The sequence below is a fragment of the Phyllostomus discolor genome, chromosome 3 (genome assembly GCF_004126475.2).
Source record: "Phyllostomus discolor isolate MPI-MPIP mPhyDis1 chromosome 3, mPhyDis1.pri.v3, whole genome shotgun sequence".
In the NCBI taxonomy this organism is placed as follows: Eukaryota; Metazoa; Chordata; class Mammalia; order Chiroptera; family Phyllostomidae; genus Phyllostomus; species Phyllostomus discolor.
In genome coordinates, this window is record NC_040905.2 from 42,764,859 (window position 1) to 42,782,988 (window position 18,130).

Genomic DNA, 18,130 nt, shown 5'->3' on the forward strand with positions numbered 1-18,130 from the left:
ACACACAAATAAAGTTACCCATTATTCTATAACCCCCCACCTGTGATAGCCACTATTGATATTTTGGAACATAGCCTTCCATTCTTACCTTAGGTTTATACAGGGTGGGGCAAAATTAGGTTTACAGTTTGCATAGAAAATAATACAATAATAATATAAGAATAAACTTTTGAGTATTCACAGCTATAAACATACTTTTGTCCAACCCTATATTTATATAAGCATGTTCTAGGAAAGAAGTGTTGGTATTAAAATATGTTTTAATTATATAGTATAGTGTGTTTTGTGTTTTAAATAAGAAAAAATGATCATGATTTTTCTGAATTTAGAGTTTTTTATTTATTTTATTTTAATGCAATTTAGTTACATTACTTTTGAAAAGTTATTGATGTTCCTGTCATATGGTGAAAAAAGCAAAGAATAGGTGTAGGTTTAAGCCTCCCTCAGCTCCCCTGAGCAGTGGGGGCAGATGAGATAAAAGTATCTGAAGTCATACTGTAAGCCACAAGCCCTATTAAAATCCTTACGTTTGGTTCCACGTGCTTCATTCTGAAGTTATCAGTAGTAAGAGCTTTTCACTAGTTGAAGTGCAGTTCATCATTAATAACTTGAGCTGTTAACGAGTGTCTGTTATGTCATCAGAGCTTGTCTGGGGGTCTGAATGCTCTGGTACAGCCTACTGGCTACACAATGGCATCAACACATTACGATTACATTTCCTTCTCCATTTCAACTGATTGACTTGCCGGAGCCACAGGGTCCTGTGCCAGTGTGAAAGCAGGAAACAGAGGAGAAGGATTGGGAACAGCATTTTCCAATTAACAGGACAAAGATTTGGCACCTTACTTTCTTCTTTATTAAGGACGGGGGAAAGGTCCCCAGATAAAAGGAGCTTATTGTGCATTCTACCTCCAGGTATGTAAAGACTGAATTCTGTTTGCCCTGTAAAGTGATTTGTTTAATGGATGCACTTGCTTTGGAGGAACTAATGTTACTAAACTTACCAAGACAGGAAGAATTGTAAGTAGCATACAAGGTTGCTCTTTTTACACAAAGGAAAACCTTTTTGTGTTACCAATTAAAACAATAAGCATTTGTAATCGTCGTTTTGTAGGGAATTTGGGGGAGAGAGTTTAGCAGTCAGGATTCTTAGTTATAAGCCACAGAAAGCTGAGCTGTGTGATTTAAGAATTTATTACCATCTACTGTCCAGATTGCAGAATTGCTGGGTGGGCTGGAGAACTGAGCTAGAGGCTTTGCAGCAGGAGCGGTGTCCTAAATAGCACCTGAGATCCCATCTGATGAGAACAGCTCTCCTGCCGTCCTCAGTGCACCACATACACCACCAGCCCTGCCATCCTGTGATGCCAATGCCCGTGACTCAGATTCAGGTGACTCAGTGAGAAGTGCATTGACAGACCCCTAGGTCACTTGCTGGATTCATCACTTGGGGAATTCCCAAAGCATGAAGAGATTTAGATGCTGAGAGCCAGAAAGAAAACAAATAGCACCTACAGAAGAACAGTAGTTGTCCTAATTTTCAGTGTAGTCAGGGATTTATCCTATTCAGTTGTAAATAGGCCAGATATACAAATGACAGCCAAAGACAGAATATCTTTAACCTTAGTGCTTCTGGTGCTAAGGAAGAAGGCAGGAAGGGTCCCTGCTCATGTCCTAGACATGGGAAATGGGCTCCTGTCTCCAGGTTTGAGATTCAGAAAACATTATCACCCTAAAGCAATGCAATAGAATAATTTCTTGTACCTCTAAGTGTTTATCAAAAGGCATGTCCAAGGTGGTTTCCAGCTGCTTTACTCATAATAGCCCCAAACTGGCAATAACCCAAGTGACCATCAACAGTGGAGTTGTAGAAATGAGGAATTGTGGTGAAGTCATAACTACTATAGAGCATTTAAAAAAAAAGATGAACTGCTGTTACGAAACCTAATAGTGCTGAACAGAAGCCAGATGCGCATGCGTACAGGCACAGTGATGGTGACTGAGAACAGCGCTACTTCGGGAGATCCGTGATTGGCAAGGAAGGGGCAGGAGGCAGCCTTCTTTCTGGGGTGTGGAGATGGCCTGCGCGCTGCGCCGGACAGTAGTTACATGAGTGTATGCATATTTCAGTATGCACTTCACTCTGCCCTTGAGATTAGTTCACTTATGCACTTAAATATGCCTGTTCTGTATCAATAGAAAAGTTAATTTCTGATGGTAGAATTCAGAATAAAGGTTATTTCTGAGAGATGGTTATTGGCTAGGAAGGGGCACAAGGGAGCCTTTTTAGGTGATTTTCCTTGATCTGGTTCATTACCCAGGTATATTCACCAAGACAAGCACTTAAAATTAGTGCCTTTTACTGTATATATGTGATATCTCAATTTTTAATAATCATAGGTATATTTTAAGAAAAGTATGTCCCCAGTTTAAAACAATGTAAATTTAGGGACACAGTCCTTTCAGAAATTGAGAACTGCCTTGTGTGCTAGTGGTCTTTGGAAAAAAAATTATAAAGTTATGGCTAGGGCAACACAATAATCTTACAACTGTTGTTTTAATGGCTCATATTTGAAATCCAAGATTGTTTGTGTTTGTGACTTTGAACCAAACTCCCATCTAAGATGGCAGATTGTAACCATTTTCCTCCCAAACATAAAGTCTGCAAGAGAACAAACCTGCCGTGGCTGGTGTGGCTCAGTGGATTGAGTACTGGCCTGCAAACTGCAAGTTTACCTGTTCGATTCCCAGTCAGGGCACATACCAGGGTTACAGGCCAGGTCTCCAGTTGGAGGTGTGTAAGAAGCAACCAATCACATTGGTGTTTCTCTCTCTCTTCTTCCCTTTCCTGCTCTCTAAAAATAAACAAATAAAATCTTAAAAAAAAAAGAACGGACCTGAAGATTATTTATACCTGTTCAAATGCATTTACTCTAGTGTTGCATTCATGCCTATGAATTCTCTTTGTGCATAGGGCAGGAGGCTGCGTGACAGATCAGGAAAATTTTGTCAGTGTGTGAAAAACAGCAGCCCTGCCCCTGTTTAAATCTTGGTTGTGATCTGGAAGCCTGCCAATGTTGTTAAGCGTCAAGGGTACTCCAGGGATTGTTACTGCCAAAGGGCAAACCTGAGTGAAACCGTGGGACAAAGCTATGCAGAACCACCTTGGCAAGTATTTGGAAGGTGCCTGCCATGTGATTCAGCCGAAACAGGCTGGTGGAAATGGTCTGTTGCTCTTCATATAAACAATGGTGGTATCCAGGAGTTTCTTAGAAACCCTTGGGATTAAGGGTTTAAAATCAGATTATGGAGAAAGGACATATTGCAAGAACATTATTGTAGGCATCTGATGTCAACACACCCTATATCAGTGAGTAATTCGTCATGAGTCACTTTCATAGTGTCACTGTTTCCCTATAGGTTACGCCTTGATTCTATTGTCATGATGAGGAATTGGTTCTGAATGGTTAACCTATAGTAATTCCTCTTTGTCTTTGTGACATTCAAGTCCTCAGCAGCTCACATCTAAGCTGGAATGGCCACCTAGCTGGTCTTCCCATCTCCATTTTCTTTTTCCATTTTGTGATGTAAGCTGAACACAGATGGGCCCCTCCTATATGCAAAGCAGATGCTTTGTGTGTACTACTTATGAGACCTAGCCATGTTTTTCTCTTTCATAGAAGTCATTGATGTGCCATAGGTCCATAAACTTTGTTAGAAGCTGTGTAGTGGAGTGGTTAGTACTGCTTCTGGAACCAGACTCTCTGGGTGCAAATCCTGACCATGCCACTTCCTAGCTGTGTAACGTCAAACTAGTTCCTCCAACTCTTTGTGCCTTAGGTTCCTATTGTATTATATAATGCAAAATATATCACCTCCCCCCTAAAGATTTTGTGAAGATTTAAGTAAGCTAAAACATGTAAAACACTTAAAGCTGTATTTTAGTAGCACACAGTGTCGTAGTGCTACGACACTGTCGCACTGTCGCACACAGTAAACATTCACAAATTATTCATAAAATACAAGGTCTGTCCACAGGGTATCCAGACATGTAATATGAAAAATAGAGACATTTATTGAAGAAGATACAAGATACCAGAAACATTGTACATAGGATAATGATGCCTCAGTCCCCTTCAAAGTAGGCACCTTGGGACCTCACACAGTTCTAATCACTATCAGCTGCTGCTTCGTATTTTCCTGAATCTCATGGACAGTCTGAAATCTCTTCCCTTTTAAAGGTTATTTTAGTGTTGGAAAAAAGCTGAAAATCACAGGGTGCCAAATCTGAGCTGTAAGGGACCTGAGTCACCTGGGTGATTTGATGTTTTGCCAAAAAACTTTGCATGAGACGTGATGCATGAGCAGGCACATTGTTGTGATAAAGCTGCCACTAACCAGTTGCCCATAGCTGCGGCTTTCTAAATCATCGGAATAGTTTCTGTGGAGGAACGTTCAAGGTTAATGCAAAATTCGATGCAGATTCATTGCTCTACTCACTCAGGCATTTTGAATGTGACAGCCACACAGTATAAATGCTCACTCAATGGTGTCTACCACCCCCAGTGACTAGTACAGTGAAGCCATTGTTCGTGCACGTTCGTTCCAGTCCACTCTCCTTGGCTGCCAGATTACATCGATGTCATGCAAATTGTTCTCGTTACATTGACGATGATTGCACTTTTTCCAGAGAAACCTCATATGCTTTTATTCTAACAGTGTTGATTTATGCCAGTGAACTCTTTTTGCTTGTGCTAAGGTGGGAGGCTGAAGAATATGTGACAGGTGAGGAAAATGCTGGGTTCTTTTTTCCTAATTTAAGTATTTTATAGTTTATGCTATTACCAGTTGTCCCAATTTCTTGCTGCTTTGCTCACTTCCAACCATCCCTGCCCCCAATCTCACAGTCAGTCCTCACACCGTTTTCCATGTCCGTGGGTCATTCATATATGTTCTATGACTAATGCCTTCACCTTCTTTCAGCCAGTCCCCACCTCCCCACACTCTTCTTACAGCTGTCAGTCTGTTCCATATTTCTATGCCTCTAGTCCTGTTTTGCTTAGTTTATTTTGTTCATAAGATTCCACTTATGCATATAAGTGAGATTCTATGGTATTTGTCTTTCACCAACTGGCTAATTTCACTTAGCATAAGTCTCGAGTTCCATCCATGCTGTCACAAAAGTAAGAGTTCCTTCATTTTTACTGCTGCATAGTATTCCATTGTGTGAGTGTACCACAGTGTTTGTTAGCAATGTGGGAGAGACACCAGCCCTTCCCTATTTTATGGTATAGTCATACAGCAGACTGCTACAGAGCAATGAGAAAGAATGAATCACTGCTACTATGACATAATAACTGAATAAAAGCCGGACAAGGGTAAATATTAGACAATCCCATTTATATGAAGCCCCAAAACAGGCCAAACAAAGCAATGATGATATAAGTCAGAAGAGGATTGTCTTTCTTTCTCTTCCTGAAGCCCACTGCCTTCAATTCCAAACTGCCAGAGTAGAGACCGCGACACCTCCATTTCTGTGCGTCAGCTTGGGCCTTTGAAGTGGTGGACCTGGGGATCAGGATCACCAGGGACACTGTTATTAATTTAAATTTCTAGTTCCCTCTCTGGGATTTTTCACCAGTCTGGAGTGGGGGCAAGGAATTTGTATTTATGTCTAGCACATGGGATACCCAGGGAAAAGACCCAGGGAACAAATATTCCAGCCTCCTTCTCCTTCCATGTCCCGCTGGTATCCCCCATTGGCTGAACCCAATCAGAAGACACAGGTAAGGAGCCTGGTGAAGTAGCCTATGCAGGTCAGCTTGTTAGGTCAGAGTAGATCCAGGGGAAGACATCCAGCACCCATGTTAACTCACCGAATCCCAACCAACATCAATGCTATGAAAGCCATTCTTAGCCCATATTACAATTGAGGAAATTGGGTCCCACAGGCAGGTCCTCAATTTCCCACACAAACAATGCTCACTGCTACCTACAGGGCATTAGTCTTAACAGGATTTGCATGGAAGCCCTTATGGCCTGGATGCCTCTCCTCTGAATGCCCAGCTTATTTCACTCCTTACCCTTCACTCACATCTTCATCCTTTCTTCTCCTGTACCACTTATAGTCAGAGCTGCAGAGGCCACAATTCATTCCTCTCCTCGTTCCATAAATGTACGGAATGCGGAGTCAGAGTTAAAGAAGATGTCATCCAGCTCTCTCACATTACAGAATGATTGGCAGCCCAAATCTACTTCCTGTATTCACTTTCCATTCCCTGGCTATGCTGTATGCTGCAGGAAGGCAGAAACCAAGTCTCTCATACCACTCTGTCTTCCACACTCCGCAGCAGAGTGGAACACATTGCCGGTAGTCAACACCACTCTGTTAGTTTGGTTAATTGTTATTATTTGAATAACAGATGGATTATTTTAGCATTGAAATTATCTTGCTGAATATAAGAGAGAAAAACAAACACCCTCATCCATAGCTGTTGAGAGTAGAAGTTGGTAAACTGTGTAACTGTCCATTGCCAAAATGTCAAAATGTAATACAATTCTTTACAAAAGCAGTATGTTCTCACTTGGCAATCTCACTTCTAGGAGTTCACCCAAGGACAAACTCATAGGCATGTGCAGTGATATTTATGAATATGTGTTCTTCTCGTGTTTATAATAGTGAGCGTATGAATATGCACACATTGTGCAAAACCAACACACAACCGTCCTACAGGCAGTCCAGGAGGACGAACTGCAACCTCTGTAAGAAATCAGCCCCAAACAGTGAAGACTTCATGAATAACAACCAGTTTTTGGCTGAATATCAGCCAGAATAGCTGGCTGTTGTTCATCAAGTTGTTAACCCTCTCCCATACCTTCCGATTTAGGGGCAGAGAAAGCCAAGTGTGCTCTCCTAACCATTCACATAATGCCCATGTCTAGTTAGCCCACCTCCAGCTCCCCTGCCAGCAACCCTCACTCAGGGCTTGCCTGCAGCCTTTATTTTCTTTCCTTATGTCAAGCCTTTCAACTCCTCTCCCTGCCTTTGAGTCTGCCAAATGGGTGCTTCCTTCTCACAGCCAGCTTTGCATAAATAATTTTGCTTGTTCTCATGTGGGTGGGCTCAAATTCTGCCCTGGCTGGTGTAGCTCCGTGTATTGAGCACTGGCTGGGAAATAAAAGGTTGCCAGTTCAATTCCCAGTCAGGGCACATGCCTGGGTTGCAGACCACGTCCCCAGTAGGGGACAAGAGAGAGGCAGCCACACCTTCATATTTCTCTCCTTCTCTTTCTCCTTCCTTTCCCCTCTCTCTAAAAATAAATAAATAAAATCTTTTTTAAAAAATCAAGTTCTGCCTTGACCCATGTGGCTCAATTGGTTGGGAGTTGTCCCACAATGCCAAAAGGTCACCAGTTTGATTCCAGGTCAGGGTACATGCCTCGGTTGTGGGTTCTGTGCCTGGTTGGGTGCATATGAGAGGCAACCAATTGATGTTTCTCTCTCACATCAATGTTCTCTCCCTCTCTTTCTCTCCTTTCTTTCCCTCCATAAATACTAATAAATAAAATGTTTTTTTAAAAAATCAAATTCTTTGAAGAAAATAAAGTCAATTGGTAAAATGCTTATGAAATAATATCGGGTAAAAAAAGAAGGAAGCATGGTTATAGATACAGTATGATGTATACACAATCATACATTGCTTATATATTATATGTATTAGAGATATGCTTACATATTTTTTGTGCACACTGCAGAAAAAATAATTTAAGGAAATCCACCAAAGTGCTAACAGTTGTTTTTTCTGATTTGGTGACACTATGTATTATTTTTCCACATTGAATATGTATGTATTTTGTAATAAAAAATTTAGGTTAAAAAATATACCTTCAGTTTTAACATGCTTATGAAGAATTTGTGATTACAAACTAGGTAATTAGCATCTTTCCTACCCCTTCCCTTGTTGGTTCCCCAGTTATAGAACTTTTATATCTCTTTTTTGTTTTTAATTGTTGCTGGGGGTTATGGCCTGCAACCCAGGAATGTACCCTGGCAGGGAATCGAACCTGGGACACTTTGGTTCCCAGCCCGTGCTCAATCCACTAAGCTACACCAGCCAGGGCTAGAACTTTTATATCTCTTAAAAAAAAAACACCCAGTCCAAGTCTGGATGTTTTTTCTTTTTCTTTTTTTATTGTGGTAAAATACACACAAAATTTACCATCTAAAGTGTACAATTTGCCCTGGTTGGTGTGGCCCAGTGGATGGAGTGCCAGACTGCAAACCAAAGTGTCACCGGTTCAATTCCCACTCAGGGCACATGCCTGGGTTGCAGGCCAGGTCCCCAGTAGGGGGTGAGTGAGAGGTCACCGCACATTAATGTTTCTCTTTCTCTCTTCCTCTCTCCCTTCCCCTCTCTAAAAATAAACAAATAAAGTCTAAAAAAAATTTTTTTAAATTGCGTCTCTTCACAATAACATGCAAAAAATTCACTATCTGGCCCTTACCACTCCAACACATCACTTAAAAAAAATAATAAAGTGTACAATTCATTGACATTAAGCCTGTTCACAATGTTGTGCAACAATCACAACTATTCATTTTCAGAATTTTTTCATCATCCAAAACAGAAGCTCTGTGCTCATTAAACTATAACTCCTCATTCATGCTTCCTACCCAGTCCCTGGTTACTTCTATTCTACTTTGTCTCATAGTGTAGCAGGGTGCAGCCAAGAGGGGGGGTCCCAAATAGGGATTTGGAATGGGGTCCAGAACTCGGGTGTTCAGGAAATATTAGGATGTCCTCACCCCCCCCCCCCCCCCCAGGTATGGGTTGGGGAAGGGACAAATGGAGGAGGGCCATTGAGAACTGTTTTGCATAGCAACATCTTTGCAGCTAACCTCTGGTGTGGTCATTTAACATATCTATAACTTTTAACTGGTTGCATAGATATGTTAAGTAGCTGTGGCCTTGCTCTGAGCCAGGGGAATAGAAGTAACTTCCCCACCAAGAAGTAACTGGGGGGCAGGTCTCCTAAGTTATAGTGCCTGCATGGGAACTTGGAGAAGATTGGCTCCATGACATGGGGCCACACCTGCCCAGACTCACAACTCCAGCCCAGTAAAGTTGGAAGGATATGGGAGTGCTGGCAAGTGTAGCCAATTGTGGGAGGAATCGGAAATGAGGCTGCAGAGGAAGATTGGCGCTGGGATTTAAACCAAGATGCAGCAGCCATTGTGGAGAGAGAACCACGAGGCTTTGCCAGAATGGGGACTCCCATGGCCCTGTGAGAGAGAATTGCCACTCAGCTTTGGCAGAGTGGCAACCCCCCCTCCTCGTAGCCATTGGAGGGAGAACCACACATCTTTAGCAGAGTGGGGACTCCTGTGGCCATTGTGCAGGGAGAGCCACATGGTTTTGGCTGAGTGGAAACTCCTGCAGCCATTGCACAGGGAGGGAACCAGGTGGCTTTGCCAGAGTGGAGACTCCCTCGGCCATTATGCAGAGAGGACTACTTGACTGTGGACATGTGAGAGAACCACTAGGTCTTTAGCAGAGTGGGGACCCCTGCAACTTTAGAAGGGGGAACCCCACCCGGCTTTAGCAGAGATCCCGGCGACACAGCTGATGGTGCCGGGAACCAAGGGAGGCCTACCAGCCAAGATGGATTATTGGGAGGAACTGAGGGCTGCCTGAGCCATGGATTTCTATTTCTTTTCCTGACATATGGTGCCCCAGACTGGGCAAAGGGGGAAGGAAGGACTGTGTCTTTGTGGGTGTTTTAAAGGACTTTGGGATTTTGATGAAGACATTAGGTCACTACTTTAAGTCTGTATAGCATTAAATAAACATTTCCTTTTCTTTTCATGAATCTCTGGCATTGAGAGATGTCTTTCCTCTGGTGGAGGACATAAAGAACATGGGGGGTTCCTTTCTGTAATAGTATATTGCCCTTGTCCCCCCTTGTTGTTCTGTAACAATAGGTGTGAATTCCATATGCCTCATATAAGTAGAATCATACAATATTTGTCCTTTTGTGTCTGACTTAACTCACTTGGCATAACATTTTCAAGAGTCACCCTGTTGTAGCATGTGTCAGTACTGACTTCCTTTTTATGGCTGAATAATATTACATTATATGTATGTATCTTACTTTTCTTATCCATTCATCTTTTGATGGGCACTTGGGTTGTCTCCATCTTTTGAACATTGTGAATAATGCTGCTGTTGAAACAGCACAGGAGCCCAAGGATGCCAGGGGCCAGAAGAAACACCAGATAAGCTAACCACAAGAGAGTCACTACCCCAAACACAATACAGCGTATGGATGATGTGTTGTAAAATTGTGCACTTGAAGCCTGTATAATTTTGTTAACCAGTGTCAAACCAATAAATTCAATGAAAAGGAAAAAAAAGAATGTCACCACTCTTCCACTCCTTGCCCAAGAGTGCAGAAGTAGCCTTTCGTATCTCCTTTCTAACTGCTTACTTTCTGGCAGATGTCAAAACCAACAGTTGTTAAGCAACCTGACAGAAGGAAGAAAGTAGCTCAACGCTAACATGGAAAATTCCAAAAGCCCGCCTTTTCCAAAATGCCTGCCTTGTCCCCAGCTTATAAAAGCAGCCAAGCAGGACCTTGGCTGGTGCAGCTCAGTGGACTGAGTGCCGGCTATGAACGAAAAGTTCTCTGGTTCAATACCCAGTTAGGTTCCATGCCTGGGTTGTGGACTGGGTCCCCAGTTGGGAACATTCGAGAGGCAACCGATGGATATTTCTCCCCAAAGAAACATTGGTGTTTCTTTCCCTTTCTTTCTCCCTCCCTTCCTCTTTTTAAAAAATAAGTAAATAAAATGTTTTCAAAAATAAAATAAAAGCAGCTAAGCATAGCCAGCCTCCAAGTCAGAGTCAGTTCACAAGACCTTCCTTTCCTCTGTGCTGCCTCCATTGTGCTCAAGCGTAAGCTTAACAAAATCTGTGTGGAACTTTCTCTTGAGTTTCCTCTTGATTTTTACCTTGGGGAACCCAAGAACGCCAATGCCAGTAACATTATGAATATGATACCCGTTTGAGTCTCTGCTTTGAATTCTTTGAAGTATATACTAAGGAGTGAAATTTCTGGGTCATATGGTAATTCTATATTGAACTTCTTGAGGAACCACCAAACTGTTCTCAACAGTGGTTATACCATTTTACATTCCCATCAGCAATGCGTGATGGTTTCAATGTGTCAACATCCTCACCAATACTTGTTATTTTCTCTCTGTCTTTTTTGAAAAGAGCCATCCTGATGAGTGTGAAGTGACGTCTCATTATGGTTCTGACCTGTGTTTCCCTAATGATTAGTGGTGCTGAGCATCTTTTCATGTGTTCACTGCTCATGTGTATATCTTCTGCAGAAGAATGTCTATTCAAGTCCTTTGCCCACATTTTAATTGGGTTATTTTTTGTTGTTGAGTTGTAAGAGTTCTTTATATATTCTACATTTGATCTAGTTTTGGCTAAATCCATCTCTTTATTCATCAGAAGACATGTAAATATAGGCTCCAGAATAATCTGAACTAAATTTTCTTCAGAAGAAAAACTAATATGAACCCTGGTCAGGGTACATACAAGAATCAATCAATGGGTCTGACTGGTGTGGCTCACCACACCACTGGTGGGATTCAGTGCTGGCCTATGGACCAGAATGTCGCAGGTTAGATTCCCATTCAGGGCACATGCCCCAGTTAGGGGTATTTGAGAGGCAACCAATCAGTGTTTCTCTCTCTCCCTTCTTCCCTTCCTTCCACCTCTATAAAAAAATAAATGAATGAAAAATTTTTAAAAGAGTCAACCCATGAATGCGTAAATAAGTGGAACAAATCTATATCTCTCCCTCCCTCTATCTCTCTCAAATCAATAAAAAAATTTAAATTAAAACAAACCCCCCCAGCCCTGGGTGGTGTGGCTCAGTGGACTGAGCACCAGACTGCAAATCAAAAGGTAACAGTTTGATTCCCCTGTCAGGGCACATGCCTGGGTTGCAGGCCAGGTTTCTGGTCGGGGGTGCAAGAGGCAACCAGTTGATGTATCTCTCACACATCAATGTTTCTCTCCCTCTCTCCTTCCCTTTCCATCTCTCTAAAAATAAATAAATAAACTAAAAAAAAAACTTTAAAATTTTTAAAAGAAAATAAAACAAGTCACCTAATTATGTTTTCCCCCCCAGAGCTGGTTTTAGAAATACTGTTTTGTGGAAATATTGCAGGTGGCAGAGTTATTTTAAGAGGCTTTCTAAATATTTACTTTCATGCTGTAACCTTTGCCTTGCTTGTAGTCTAGTTTAATCCTTTAGACTGAAGAGAAGATAAAAGCATTTAAGTTTTGAGATAGTTATATAAATATAGTAAATAACTGAAGCCCCATGCTAACAAAATTGACCTTTTCAAAATAGCAACATAAAAATTGGTTATATCTAATTTTAGGAATGAGTAGAAAATTAAATAAATAGAAATAACTTTTTATCTGGTATTTAATTACAATTATTCAACATATATTACAAATAAGAGGAGGAAGCATTATTTAAAAAATTCTACCAAAGCCAGCTAGTAAGTCCTTTAAAAATATGAATAAATGACTTTTAAATTTCTGGGTTTTATTAACCAATAAAATAGCTTTTTTAGAAAAACACATAGATCATATTACATATTTAAAAATATTTTTAAAAATTTGTTAGAGAAAGGGGAATGGAAGGAGAGTAGAAAACATCAATGTGTGGTTGCCTCTCACACCCCCTCATACTGGGGACTTGGCCTGCAACCCAGGCATGTGGCTTGACTGGGAATCAAACCAGCAACCCTTTGTTTTGTAGGCCCATGCTCAGTCCACTGAGCTACACTAGCCAGGGCCACATTATATATTTTAAAATTATATATATATGTGTATATGTAATATGTAGATTCAACTTACTATATTATGTTGTATAAAATATACAATTTAATACAGAGAAGAGTGGTGTGGAGTTTTTTCTTATCAAAAAAATAAAAGAGGACAGAGAGTAAGTATTTTCTTATTAAATCGTTGCCTGGAGTTAAGCTGAGAAGTGGAAAAGGGTTTGTAAATGTTTGTTTTTGTTTCCATTGAAAAATCCAAACTTTGTTGTTTTGCCAGCTCTGAAAGTCTGACTTTTCTTTTCTGAGGGTCTAGGGTGGAGCCCATTGGCGGGTATGGCCTACCAGTTCAAAGACCCAGAGGAATGTTATTTCCTTTTCTTTACAAGTTTTAAAATCTGTAGATGGCTAAAACCAGTCTCCAAGGATAAGGAGAGGATGTGACCTCATGACTCTTAGTAATTTAGTAACCAGACCAACTGAAGCCCTAGATTAAGTTCATCACTACTTTTAATCCAGGAAGGGGGGGAAAGGCAAAGAGTCTGTGCTCTGATTTGTACTCAATTTCTAAGGACACGACCTATGAACCTACTCTGAGGTGCTCTTTACCAGGAAATGACTCTGCTGTGGGGTCAGATCTATTTTTCTTCCTGAAGCTTGCTTCTAGATTTTGGAGTTGCCCTCCCAGTGAGAAGGTTCTAAATTAGGAAGGGCGCCCCACCCACATGAAGAAAACACTTGCGTAGAAACAGTGTCTTCTTTTCCTCTCAGAAACCTGTGCTCATCCTTGACTCTCCCCGACATGCAATCCGTTACCAGGTTTTACATCCTACATATCTCTCAAAACCCTGGTGTGCAGAGACCTTCCATCCATTCCCACAACAGATTTATCAGCCATCTACTGTATAACAGACTGTGCTAGCTTCTGGAGATACAGCAGGGGACCAAACTCCAGTCCTGTTCGAATATCAAACCATATACATCTTAAAGCCTGATTCCTTGAAATTATGGCTAAACAATTCTGTTGGTGTAAATAAGCATAATTAAAACTACATGGTTAGCAAAGCAAAACATCACATTAATAATAATGAAGCTAAACTAACACTGAGATTGAAAAGAAAGAGTAAGCCAACCTAATACTTAAAGACCAGCCTGAGTCAACATTGATAATGTGTCCTTAACAAAGCCTTTTGAGCTGGAAAACAGAGGAATTCCAACTATCTGGGTATTTGCACAGTGGGAACCTGGCAAATTTGCTGGCACCTTGATTCTCAGTACAATGCTGAATCAATTCCTGTGTAAACCTCAGTTAAGGACCAGTACTCTGGCTTATGAAAAGCAAAGATGAATTACCCTTAATAACTTCTCCAGAAGGTTATTAGTGGTCCTTGGTGTTACATAAAAATTTACTCCTTAAAAAGAAAAAAAGAGTTCCTGTATTTTTTTCAGAAACCAAGGGAAGGACTTCCCATTTGGATTAGCAGCCGCCCCCTAGGAGGCACACGTGCAGAACAAAAGCCAATCCGAGTGGCTGTGAGATGTGGGGAGTGGGGAGGGATTGAGGGTGACAGAGGAGAGATGACTCCAGATACCCTTCGACAAATGAAAGTGGCCGAGGTTTCCTCAGTGAAAGCACAGCTCTCTGGAGCCAAGCTTGAAAGAATGTGAGGGCTAAGCAGGGCTCGAAAATTATGAAATGCGCTGGTATTAGTAAGTACAGGGCTCTTTAGAATTCAAAAAAGTCTGAAAAGAATTTTTTGCCCTCCAGGAATTTTCCACTGAGCTGAGTATGGGAGAATATGTTTATGTTAAAATAACAACTTAAGATACACTATACTCGAACTTTTTTTTAGTCCTTATCCTTTCTTAATCACTTACCTAGCTTATCTCAGATTGATAGACCCTAATAGTCAGGAATTCTGGGAAGGGGGAGTTCTGGAGAGGCTGAAATAGGTTGGAATGGCCAGAAAATGTTTGATAAAGAGGTAAGGTTGGAGTTGAACCCTGAGCTGCGATTACAAAACAGGGTGTATCAAGAGGCCCTGAGAAGGGGAGCTTGACTGAACTGGAGCTGAGCCGCAGTGAATATGCAGGCCCGGGTGGGAGAGGGCGTGACAAGCTAAGCTTTATGTTACTCAGAAATTTTGAGGGTTTTGGAAGTCAGGGAAATGCCAGGTTTTAGAAAAAACGCACAATAGTAATCTCAATCATCCATCTAAAGCCTCAGTCTTCCCCAGTCTAATTCTCTCCATAGTTACCAGGGGTCTCTTGTCTTAACATAGCTTTGCTTGCGCCACTTCCTTGCCTACACCATAAAATTGAGAATTCCAGCCTATGCACGACTCCCCGTGGTCTACCTTGCATCCTTATTTCAGTGTGTAAAGGTGGGAAGGGCTGAGAGGCTGTCCACTCCCGTGGACATTTGCATATACTCTTTCTCATTTACTCTTTCTCATTTGCATATACTCTTTCTCATTTGCATATACTCTTTCTCATTTCCAGAGCACCCCCTTTACCCTAGCTGGGTTTCTTTAAATAGTCTAATGCATTCACCTCTTCAGTGCCATGCATGTGATATCATATATTGTGTAATAGTCTATTTTATAACTATTACATAGTATTAAGTATTAAATATTTCATATGTACACACACACAATAACAAGTACAAGTGAAATAACAGGTTTGGGTTTAACACGACTGTCGCTAACCACCAACTCCACTGCGGGCAGGAAGGCAGGAGGCTCCACTGGAAAGTCGCCCTCCTCCTGTGAGGTTCCAGGGACTGGGGGCCTTACAAAACACTTAAACTTAGCTGACATGTTTGAAAATCAACTGATATGATTTTTTTGGAAGTCCCTATTCTTTGATTATTAAGTAAATGATTATACAATTCATAAGACATGAATTATTTGAGGACTCAGACTGGATTAATCAGGTTTCTTTTGGTTGCGACAGAAACTGAACTCAAGGGAATCTGTTGAATTAGCAAACTGAAAAGTCTAGGAATTCACTTGGCTACAGGGCTCCCTCACAGTCCACCTTGCTTCTCACAGTTCTTGTTCTCATATTTATGCTTCGGCTCAGCTCTAGTACGCAGCATGATTCTATCTAGGGATTACAGGAGAGACTCTGTTCCAGCCACCTCTACCACATCCCTGGGAGGTGTCTGATAGGCCTCGATTTGGGTCATGTGTCCATCTTTGAACCAATCACCACATCTAATTAGCCAGCCTGGATCTCATACCCTCTCCTGTGGGGACAGAGCGTTGTATTTGACAACCCCATCAGGCCTCATGAAGTAGGGGGATGGACGCATCTTCAAAGGAAAAGCTGTCTGCTCTTAATAGAAGCTGGACCTACAAAAACAACAGGTGCCCACAGCATAGACCATGCTTAAATTATTCTTGTATTTCCCCTAAGATGGAGCACAGAGAAGCAGCTTAGTGTTACATATTGAATGAATAACTACTTGTAGCACTTAATACTTTCAAAAACACTTTCACAGACGCTATTTTACTATCAATAGTAAAGACATTGTGTGACTCACTTAAAGTCACACAGCTGGTCTCTGATAGAGCGGAGTTCATAACTGGGTCTCCTGGCTTCTAGTTCAGTTTGCTTAGGAAGTCTTCCTCTTTTACTCTCTCTTGCTGCCAGGACAGATGTCAAAGGGGAAGAGATATTTTGGTCATGCTTTCAGTTCTTCTTAGAAGGCTTGATACAGTTTTGCAACTAGAAGGCCATGATGGTGGTAGGTGACTCGTAGGCCTCTCTCTTTCAACCTAAGTATAGGTATATATAATGGATGGCTGCCGCCATTGTTTAGATTATTAATTTATTAACTTGCGGAATCTGCCAAGGAAAGCTCACTTATTGTTTGTTTCTAAGGCTAATATCGTGTGTTTGACAGTGCTTCAGTGTGCAAACATTCATTCACGAAGACAGCTCTCAAGGGCAGTGCAGCGTGCTGGCAGTGATGCGGGTTGTAGAGCCGAACTGCTGTTCGAATCCTGGCTTGGTTACTCATAATCCTGGGCAACACCAGGGACCTCCACGAGCCTCCAGTCTCCTATAAAACAGGTTGACATCTATCCACTACACCTACTTCACAGATACTACAGCTGGGGTGGGGTCAGGGTCTCCTGAAGCCCCTGGCTGCCTGTGGAGGGTGAATGTCAAGTAAGGGTGAGATTCTGTGAGATAAGATGAAAGGGGTAATGGGAACTGGGAGGTGTTCAATTGTACAGTGTTTATGCACCAGGTACTGGGGTATGTGGCATGAACCTAAGGGCCTCACTCTGGTGTTGGAGGCAGGCATCTGTATAAACACAGTTGTAGGATGCCATGGATCTGGGGACAGAAAGATGTGAGGATTTGCTTGTTTGTTTTTTGGTGTTTTTTGTTTGTTTTGCTTTTTATTTTATTTTATTTTTTTAGAGAGAGGGGAAGGGAGGGAGAAGCAGAGGGAGAGACACATCAACTGGTTGCCTCTCACATGTGCCCCACCCCCACCCCAACCTTGACCAAACCAAAAACCTAGGCATGTGCCCTGACCTGGAATTGAACCAGCAATCTTTCACCTTGCAGGAAGATGCCTAACCAGCTGAGCCATACCAGTCAGGGCAGAAAGATATGTATTGTAAAATCTCAGTTTTATCCTTTCTTACTGCGTAACATGAATCGAGTTGTTATTATCTATGAAACTCAGTGTTCTTATCTATAAAATGGAGATAATATTTAACTCGTGATATTGCAGTGACCCAGAAGTTACTCAGTGAACAGTGTCTTCTCTTTCTTTTCTTACAATGTGCCGTGTGCGGGTAGGAACAGTTAAGGAAGCAAGTTGTCTGGCCACAGCAGGGACCAGGCTGCCTGGATCACAAGTTTGGTAATAGCATAGCTTCCAGGTGATGATCGTGGATACTTGGACTATTCCGTTAAAAGGCTCTATTTTAACTTTACTTCCTTCACATAAAAACAGCCAAATCGCTGTACTGGAAATTCTTAAAACTCAAAACAACTTTGATTCTTTCAAGTGCTGCTATGATGACCTAGTATTTTGCACAGCTCCTCTTGTACAGAAAGGAACAAATATTTGATATTCATCTTCATTGTTTACTGTGGGTTGGTTTCCTGTTATTTTTTTCCTTCTGTCTAGAGGAAGGGAGTAAAGGAAACTTCCTCGTTAACCTACTCCTGTATGGAACATGTTTGAAAAAAAGAAGTACCAAGGGCAAGACTAGAGTTTCTCATCAGGATTGTG